The sequence below is a fragment of the Cervus canadensis genome, chromosome 6 (assembly GCF_019320065.1).
Source record: "Cervus canadensis isolate Bull #8, Minnesota chromosome 6, ASM1932006v1, whole genome shotgun sequence".
Taxonomy (NCBI): domain Eukaryota; kingdom Metazoa; phylum Chordata; class Mammalia; order Artiodactyla; family Cervidae; genus Cervus; species Cervus canadensis.
The window spans coordinates 42,518,299-42,527,358 of record NC_057391.1 but is presented as its reverse complement, the minus strand read 5'-3'; the positions used below and the strand labels follow the sequence as shown (position 1 = coordinate 42,527,358).

At 49.9% G+C, this 9,060-nt stretch overlaps 1 long non-coding RNA gene across 2 annotated transcripts in view; it reads left to right on the top strand.

The window, feature by feature from the left end:
* The first annotated feature begins 816 nt into the window (after positions 1-816).
* LOC122443504 overlaps positions 817-9,060 on the top strand; it is a 34,265-nt gene continuing 26,021 nt past the window's right edge. For both annotated transcript variants that reach the window (XR_006270028.1, XR_006270027.1), the window contains exon 1: positions 817-1,448. This is a non-coding gene — a long non-coding RNA (uncharacterized LOC122443504). The remainder of the gene's footprint in view (positions 1,449-9,060) is intronic.

Sequence of the window (9,060 nt, the reverse complement as noted above, 5' to 3'; positions counted from 1 at the left end):
TTGCCAGGCTCCTCTGTCCATGGGATTTCCCAGCAAGAATACTGGTGTGGGTTGCCATTTCCTCCTCCAGGGGATCTTCCCAACCCAGGGATCCAACCTGAGGCTCCTAAATCTCCCGCATTGGCAGGCGGGTTCTTTACTGCTGAGCCACTGGGGAAGCCCCAGAGAGATCCTCTAGGTGCATCTTATACACTCTGTCTCATTTCAGCCCCACAGTAGTTCTGTTAGATGCTGTAAGAAGGGGTGTTTGCCTACTTTGCTGATGAAGAACAAGGTCAGGGACTTCCCTGGCAGTCCAATGGTTAAGACTTCCCACTTCCACTGCAGGGGGTGGGAGTTCCATCCCTGGTGGGTGAACCTGCATGGCCAAAAAAAAAAAAAAAGAAAGGAAAAGGAAAAGAACTACACATTAATTAAAAAAAAAAAAAAAAGAATAAGTTCAAGTGCCATGACCAAGACTGGGAATGGCAGAGCTTTGAACCAAATGAAAGACTGAATCTATAACTCTGTCCTCTGGGACTACCTTGAGGAGCTGCCTGGATGGCCTAGGAGCGAGGTTCTGGGAAGGGGCCTTCATTTCTTTAAACAGCCTCTTGTCTTGAAATAAGACCACTGAACTTGATTTACATTTTGTTTCCATTTCCTTTCACCACCCCTTCCATTCTCATTCCTTTTTCCTCCCGGGATTTTCGGCAGGAGGAAGAGAGGAACACTCCACTCCCCGGTCTTTCACTCGGGAAGGCAGGAGGGTGATGCGGGGCTTCACTCACCAACGTGCCAGGCAGGGCTGCGGGCACTGAGGCCAGGCCGCTTCCAAGTGGGGGTGGGGGTGAGCGGACGGGGAGGTGAGGAGGGAAGTGTCCCCCCACCCCCATCACGGCCCCCAGCCCACTGTGAACCGTGGCTGGTAAGGTTTCCGCTCTGGCTGGGAGGAAGGAAGAGGTCTGCTCCCTGGTGGGACTTCTCTCACGGTGCGTGCGTGGAAGCGGTGGACAAGGAAATACCGCTTTCTGAGTGATCTCGCCAGGCTATATCGACTGTATCAGCTCATGTACACCAACTTCCAGGTTAGGAGGTTAGCTGACTTGTTCAAAGCCACAAAGCATGTAAGCGGAGGAGTCCGTGAAAACGCCAGGTCTTGCGACTGGCTCTCGCCCCCTCTCCGGGAACCTCGGCTTTTGGAGGTGCTGGATCCGACCTGGCCAGGAGGCTTGCAGCCCTCACCCCAGGGTGCCCCGAGGGGACTCCCGGCAGGGGGCGCTCAGAGCCGGGTCTCGGGGCTCCGGGCGCGCCTCCAGCCGGCGCCTGGGACGGGGCCCGCCGCTCCGCCTCCTCGGTGTCTCTGAGGGCGGGCGATCAGGGAGCGGAGCAGATCAGAGAGCAGCGCGCCCCGCCGGGCCCCCGGTGCCCACCGCGCTCCCACGGCCGCCGCCGCGCAGCCTCCCGCCGTGAGTAGCGCCCGTCTGCGAGCTCCACGGGCGGGATGGGGTGATCGGTCCGGGGCTGGGCAGGAGGAGACAAATTGCTCCGGGGCGTTAGCCGCCTATTCCCTGTCGCCGCCCCCGCCCCCCCCCTCCCCCCGGGTATGGCCAGCCTTGGCCTTGGGCGCTCTGGCCGGTCCTCGACCTCCGGGACCTGACTGCTGGGCCCCTAAGGCCGCCTGTGAAGTCTGGCCTTTTGACGAGAAAGATCGGGTGGGAGAGGGGGCAGACCCGGCGCCTCGGCGGGGAGGGGGGGTGGGGGCGGGGGTGGGAGATGGGAGAGAGACTTCCATCATGTTAGGACTCCTTGACGGGGGAGAGCACCCCAGATTTCCGGGAGGAGAGGGGATCTGGGCTTCTCAGCATCCTACACTTCACTTACCGCCTTCTCTTTGTGCGAGCAGCTGATGCGAGGAGGCTGCTCCATCCGTATCCAGTCAGCTTTCTCAGTGGCAGAAGGAAGCTGTGGTCCCCGACGTCTGGAGCCTGGGATGGGGCATGGTTAGGGTGGGCAGGGGGCCAGCCAGTAGGTCTGCAGCAGGTTGGGGTTTTGACCCCAGCGTATTGTCAGCAGTTGACCTGACTCCGGGCTAGGCATTGTGGATGGCTCATGGCATGTGTGGATCGGGCTGATCCTCACTGTAACTCTGCAAGGTGGAGGCTAGTCTTCTCACTTTGGGGAGGAGAGGGAGCCCAGAGGGGTGAGCAGGAGGCCATAGAGGTGGTAGGTTAGGAGGGCGTGCTGGAAGAGAGGATGCCTAACTGCTGCCTCACTGGCAGGTGGGAAGGTCCTAGGGGCAGGTGAAGAGAGCACATGCCCTTGTATTTGAGAATCCATTGAGGGTGGCCCCTGGGTGGGGGGCAGCTGGAGGTTGCTGCTGTGTTTTCTGACATTGTGTTTCTCAACTGCTTTGTGTATGGCATTCCTTGGGAGAGTCCTGGAGACGGAGCGACGCTGGCACGTTGGCCTCTTCACTATTGCTTCCGGAGTCCTGTTCTTCCCCAAACCACCCATCTCCTGAGATGTGTTTTTAGCTTCTGAAGTGGTTCCATTCAGCAGCCTTGAGAGAGGCTTGAGCAGGGGCACAGGGGTGTGTGGATGTGAGTGGGTGTGGGACAAGTTTCCCACTGGCAGGAAGGAGACCTGAACTGACCCTGACCCACTCCCTGTTCAGTTCAGTTCAGTCGCTCAGTCATGTCTGACTCTTTGCGACCCCAAGGACTGCAGCACGCCAGGCTTCCCTGTCCATCACCAACTCCCGAAGCTTGCTCAAGCTCATGTCCATCGAGTCGGTGATGCCATCCAACCATCTCATCCTCTCTCGTCTCCTTCTCCTCCTGCCTTCAATCTTTCTCAGCATCAGGGTCTTTTCCAATGAGTCAGTGCTTCACATCAGGTGGCCAAAGTATTGGAGTTTTAGCTTCAGCATCAGTCCTTCCAATGAATATTCAGGACTGATTTCCTTTAGGATGGACTGGTTGGATCTCCTTGCAGTCCAAGGGACTCTCAAGTGTGCGCAGGAGTGTGTGGATGTGAGTGGGTGTGGGACAAGTTTCCCACTGGCAGGATGGAGACCTGAACTGACCCTGATACCCTCCCTGAGGGCTCCCCAGTTGTTAGATGTGGGAATGAGCAAGCAGGCTGCCCAGCAGAGCTGGACCTTCACCAGGAAGATAGGTTTCTCATGTCCCCTTAGGCAGGCAGCTGAACTTCTCTGAGTCCAAGCTTCCTCATCAGAGATTGGGGTGTGTCACAGCCTCCAATGCGCGGAGGTGCGCTGTGATGTCGGACGCCCCTCCCCTCTGTTGACAGCTTCCTCAGAGCCTGATTGTGATGATTCTTCATGGGAGGGGGTGTAAGGGGACAATCGTGCTCCCATTTTACTTGCGCTGGGTGAGGATCTCTGAGAGTTCAGCAGGGTGGGCTTGGTCCCCTGCGGGAGGGGGAAGGTTGTAAGTAAGCTTAGTAAGGTTGAAATTTCCTTCTGAGATAATCCTTCAGCCTTGGAGGCCCTCTCCTAGGTTGTTCCTCAGGAGGCCACTGGCCTCCCAACCTTGGAGCCACTGTTGGAGGGTTGAGGTGCTGGTGACAAAAGCCAGGGGAAGAGCAGCTGGCATGGGCTGTGTGACTTTTAGCAAGTCCTTTCTCCTGTCTGGACCTCAGTTTCCTCTTCTTGCAAAACAAGTGGGTTTGACCAGACAGCAGTGGGTTTCAAACTCCTCCCACCCCCGAATTCTTACACAGAACCCTCAAGTATAGTGTAGATAAAGTGGAACTTCTCTAACTTCCCTTCCTCATGCAAGTGGCTCCTGAGTGGAGACTAAAAGTCCTTGAGGTTCCTCGAGGTCCCTTTTTGTGAGGTTCTAGAACGTCTGTGATATGCAGATGACATCACCCTTATGGCAGAAAGCAAAGAAGAACTAAAGAGCCTCTTGATGAAAGTGAAAGAGGAGAGTGAAAAAGTTGGCTTAAAGCTCAACATACAGAAAACTGAGATCGTGGCATCCGGTCCCATCACTTGATGGCAAATGGATGGGGACACAGTGGAAACAGTGGCAGACTTTATTTTGGGGGCTCCAAAATCACTGCAGATAGTGACTGCAACCATGAAATTAAAAGACGCTTGCTCTTTGGAAGAAAATCTATGACCAACCTAGACAGCATATTAAAAAGCAGAGACATTACTTTGTCAACAAAGGTCCGTCTAGTCAAGGCTATGGTTTTTCCAGTGGTCATGTATGGATGTGAGAGTCGGACTATAAAGAAAGCTGAGCACCAAAGAATTGATGTTTTTGAACTGTGGAGTTGGAGAAGACTCTTGAGAGTCCCTTGGACTGCAAGGAGATCCAACCAGTCCATCCTAAAGGAGATCAGTCCTGAGTGTTCATTGGAAGGACTGATGTTGAAGCTGAAACTCCAATACTTTGGCCACCTGATGTGAAGAGCTGACTCATTGGAAAAGACCCTGATGCTGGGAAAGATTGAAGGCGGGAGGAGAAGGAGATGAGAGAGGACGAGAAGGCTGGATGGCATCACCGACTCAATGGAGATGAGTTTGGGTAAACTCCAGGAGTTGGTGATGGGCAGGGAAGCCTGGCGTGCTGCAGTCCATGGGGTCGCAAAGAGTCGGACACGACTGAGCGACTGAACTGAACTGAATTGAGGAAGTCTGTCTTAACTTTCAGAAATGTTGGAATGCCTGGAGCCAGTGGCCTGGGCTTCTAGCCAAATGGTGTATCCGTGCCCTCTGCTGTGTGGTTTCATCTTTTGCGGGTCAGAAATGTCCCTGTGCTTCTGGGTCCTAGGTGGTGACTAATTCCACCTGAAAATGTCTCTCCTTTAGTTTCATGTCTCTAAACTGGTAATATGCAAATTCATCTTGGGGAGCAATGGTAGGAAGGGGCTTTAAGTTAATAGCTGTTTTTACCTGATGAGCTTTCTGAGCAGCAGTCTTGAGAAGGACAGCTGGGACACTGCATTTAAATCAAACATGTTGGAGTACGTGCTGTGTACCAGCTCCCACAAGGGGGTAGAGGTGAGAATGTCACAACTCTTGCCCTCATGAAGCTCCAATAGGCAGGAGGGAAGGAATTCATATTTGTTGGAACCATCCAGGGACTATTAAAAGCACTTTAGGGAGGGGGGATCGGGATGGGGAATACTTGTAAATCCATGGCTGATTCATGTCAATGTATGACAAAAACCACTACAATATTGTAAAGTAATTAGCCTCCAACTAATAAAAATAAATGAAAAAAAAAAGCACTTTACATATGTTATCTCATTTGTCCCATAAAGCAGATATTAGACTCATTTTTAATTATTTAAAATTTTTATTGCACACAAAATAAGGGTACGTATATACATCAAGAAACAGCATTGGCAGCACTCAAAAAACTCCTTGTGTCCCCTTCCAGGCACAATCTCTGACCCAGGCGTGACCACTATTCTAACTTCTAGCACCATGGTTTTGTTTTACCTAAAAGAGAATCACACAGTCTGTGGTCTTTTGTGTCTGTTTTCTTTCCTTCAACACTATGTTTGTGAGTTTCATCCATATTGTTGCAGGCAACAGTAGTTTATTTATTCTTATTGTTATATAATAATTTCATTGTATGGGTATATCTCTATCCATTCTTCACTTGATAGCTATTTGGGTTGTTTGCAATTTTTAGATATTACTAATAGAGCAGCTGTGAATGTTCTAATGTGGACCATTTTGGAAACCATCTACATGCATTTCTCTTAAGGATGTCCATAGATACTGCCCAAGAGTTTTCCAAAGTAGTTGTCCTAGGGAATCCTCTCCTAAGCAGTGTTTGAGAGTTCTCCAAATATTCACTAACACTAGGCATTGTCTGGACTCATTCTCTTTCTTTTCTTTTTTTAAAAAAATATTGATTTGGCTGTGTCGGGTCTTAGTTGTGGCACTCAAGATCTTTAGTTGTGGCATGCAGACTCTTAGTTGCAGCATATGGGATCTAGTTCCCTGATTAGGGATGGAACCCAGGCCCCCAGCATTGGGAGTGTAGAGTCTTAGCCACCGGACCGCCAGGGAAGTCTCTAGACTCATTTTCTATGTAAGTAATTTGAAGCTCAGAAAAGTTGTACCGTGCTGTGTGTGCTAGTAGGCGGCAGAGCTGGGATTCAAACCCAGGCCTGTATGCCTGTGCAGTCTGTGCTTTCTCCCTTTGGGTTACACATTGACATAGATTATGATATGAACCAGACCATGGTAAACTCTAACCCTAAAAATCTGTAAAGAGGCCTCTGTGAGAATTTAAAGAGAAGAAGAATTTTTCATCTGTTTTGTAAGGAAAAGAGTCATGGAGGCTCATAGAGATGGTAACATTTGAGCCTGGCTTTGCAGGAAGGGAAGAGTTTTACTTGGAGGGCTCTCCAGGTGCCCTCCCCCCATCCATCCCTTCTGCCATGAAAAGGGCCCAACTTGAGCTGGGGTGTAGCAGGGGTGAAAGTTTTGGAGGACTGGGAAAAGTCTACTTGGGGCTATAGTAGAGGATTTGTGGGGGAGGGGCCTATGCCGAAATGGTGAGTTGGGGCCAAACTGGTGGGCCTAGTTTGAGCTTAGTTGGCTCCCAAGGCCCCCATTTCGGGTCACCCAGGATGTGAGCACAGGGCAGGGGCTCCTGGTGGAGCTGGGGAGGCGGGACAGTTTCAAATCCAGCTCAGCTCCTGATAGCAAATGCAGCTGGCCTCTAGCCAAGGAGGATCTTAGCTGTTCTTGGGACCACTCTCAGGGTATCTGCCAACAGAATTTTTTTGAAGTTTTCTGCTTTCATCTAGCTGTGGGCAATTAGTAGCTACTCCTACCTCCACCCCCAGGATCCGGCTCAAATGGTTTGTTTGGAAGTGTTTTTGCAGCAAAAAGAAGCTGATAGATAGCAGTCCTGCCACCCTCTGCCTAGTCTTAGGAACCTTGCCAGGACGGGGGTGGGGGTGAGGGGAGCTGAGCTTTTGATCTGGTCAAGCCAAACTTGCCAGAATCCCAGTTCCTTTTCCTCAGAAGGGAACAGAATTGGTCTCAGTGGCTTTGGGAAGCAGAAACACAATAACCTGGGGATGAGTCAAACAACAATAGCAATAGTCATCCTTCTTATTTGCCCAGCAGTTTATGTCTTTATCACAGTGGATCCTCACCTGCATGTGTGAAGTAGGTGATACAGATGCTTTCACCCCAGGTTACAGAGAAGGGGGACTGAGTCCCAGACAGGGAGCCAGACTGCTATGGGTCTTGTGACTGATACACACTCAGACTAGCCGAGGACTGGGGATCCTGCTCCTTTCAAGATTCTGTACTTGGCAGGCCCTGGCTGAGCAGAGTGAAGACCAAGACATTAGGAGGCTCTGTGATGGACAGGCAGGAGGAGATTGGCAGGTGACCCTGAGAGTAAGACGTGGGAGCCAGGCCAGTTCCACCTGGAGGTCTTCAGGGATATGTGTGCCTCGGTGGAAGGGAGAGAGGCAGGTGGCATCTTGGTACCAGAACTCTGGTTTGTAGGGGACAGAGGAAAGAGGCTGAAATATAGGTATCACCTGAGAGTTAGGACAACTCCAGCCACTTGGCACTGATGAGACGTGCCCTTATGTAATGGTGCCTCCACCCAGCGTGGTGAAAACAGTATTTTGGGGCTCACAGGGCCTGGGCGTGGTTGGTATCTGGTTGGCAGAAAAAAAGCTGCCAGTGCCAGACAAAATGAACTCTGAGAGCCCTTTGCTAATGACTCTTGCTAATGACTCCACAGGTAGCTGTTTTTAAAATTTATTCTTATTTTTATTGGAGTATAATTGCTTTACAATGTTGTGGTAGTTTCTACTGTACGGCAAAGTGAATCAACTATATGTATACATAAATCTCGTCTTTTTTGGATTTCCTTCTCATTGAGATCACCACAGAGCATTGAGTGGAGTTCCCTGTGCTATACAGTCGGTTTTCGTTAATTATTTATTTTACATAAACTATCAATAATGTATATATGTCAATCCCAATCTCCCAATTAATCCCATCCCCCGCTTCCAGTTGGTATCCATGTATTTGTTGTCTACTTCTGTGCCTCTGTTTCTGCTTTGTAAATAAGATAGTCTACCATTTTTTTTCAGATTCCACACACATATATGTGTTAATAGACAAAATGTGTTTTTCTGACTTCCTTCACTCTGTATGACGGTCTCTGTGTCCATCTACATCTCTAAAAATGACCCAGTTCCATTTCTTCTTATGGCTGGGTAATATTCCATTGTGTATATGTATTCATGGGTAGCTGGTTTTATCTTTATGTTGTGCTTACTGTATCCTGGGCCCTGCCCTTAGGGTGCTATCCAGCGTGGCACGTGGCTGTCCCAGGACTAGCGGGCTCCCTGGGGCAGGAGGACCCCAGGGGAGGATGCAGACGGCCTCTTCTGTGGAGTGGTGATGCTCTGCGTGGCTCAGCGTTGTCCTGAGGTTCTCACTAAGGTGCACTGGACAGGCCGAGTTAGCGCCGCATTACAGACAAGGAAACAGGCCTCCCGCTGACAGGAGATGAAGTCACACAGCTAGTTGTGGGCAGAATTGCAGCTAGAACCTCAGGTTTCTGACTCCTGGTGCCTATTGTTATTTGTCACACCTCCTCCCCAATCTTTCCCTTAGGGCGATGAGTGAACTGCAAATCAGTTCAGACTTGAAATTGGGTGGCACAGCCCCTGAGGGAGTTGAGGTCATGATAATCCCTTACCTTTCTACTGCGGTTTGTAGTTTATAAAATAATATCCTGATTTGCAGTGGTTTTTACAGTATTAACCCCTTTTACAGATGAGGAAGTTAAGACTGTGCAGTTTAAATGACTTAGGCAAAAGTGGGACTTGAACCTGAAACTTTTTTTAAATTATTTTTTTAGCTTTATTGAATTATAATTGACATATAACATTCTAAGATATTTAAAATGTACATCATGGTGATCTGATACACTTATATATAGTGAGAGTATTCCCTTCATCTAGATAATTAACAAGTTTATCACCTCGCGCACATTTATCCTTTTTTTTTTTTTGGTGAGAAAATTTGTTTTCCTCTTTCAGGAA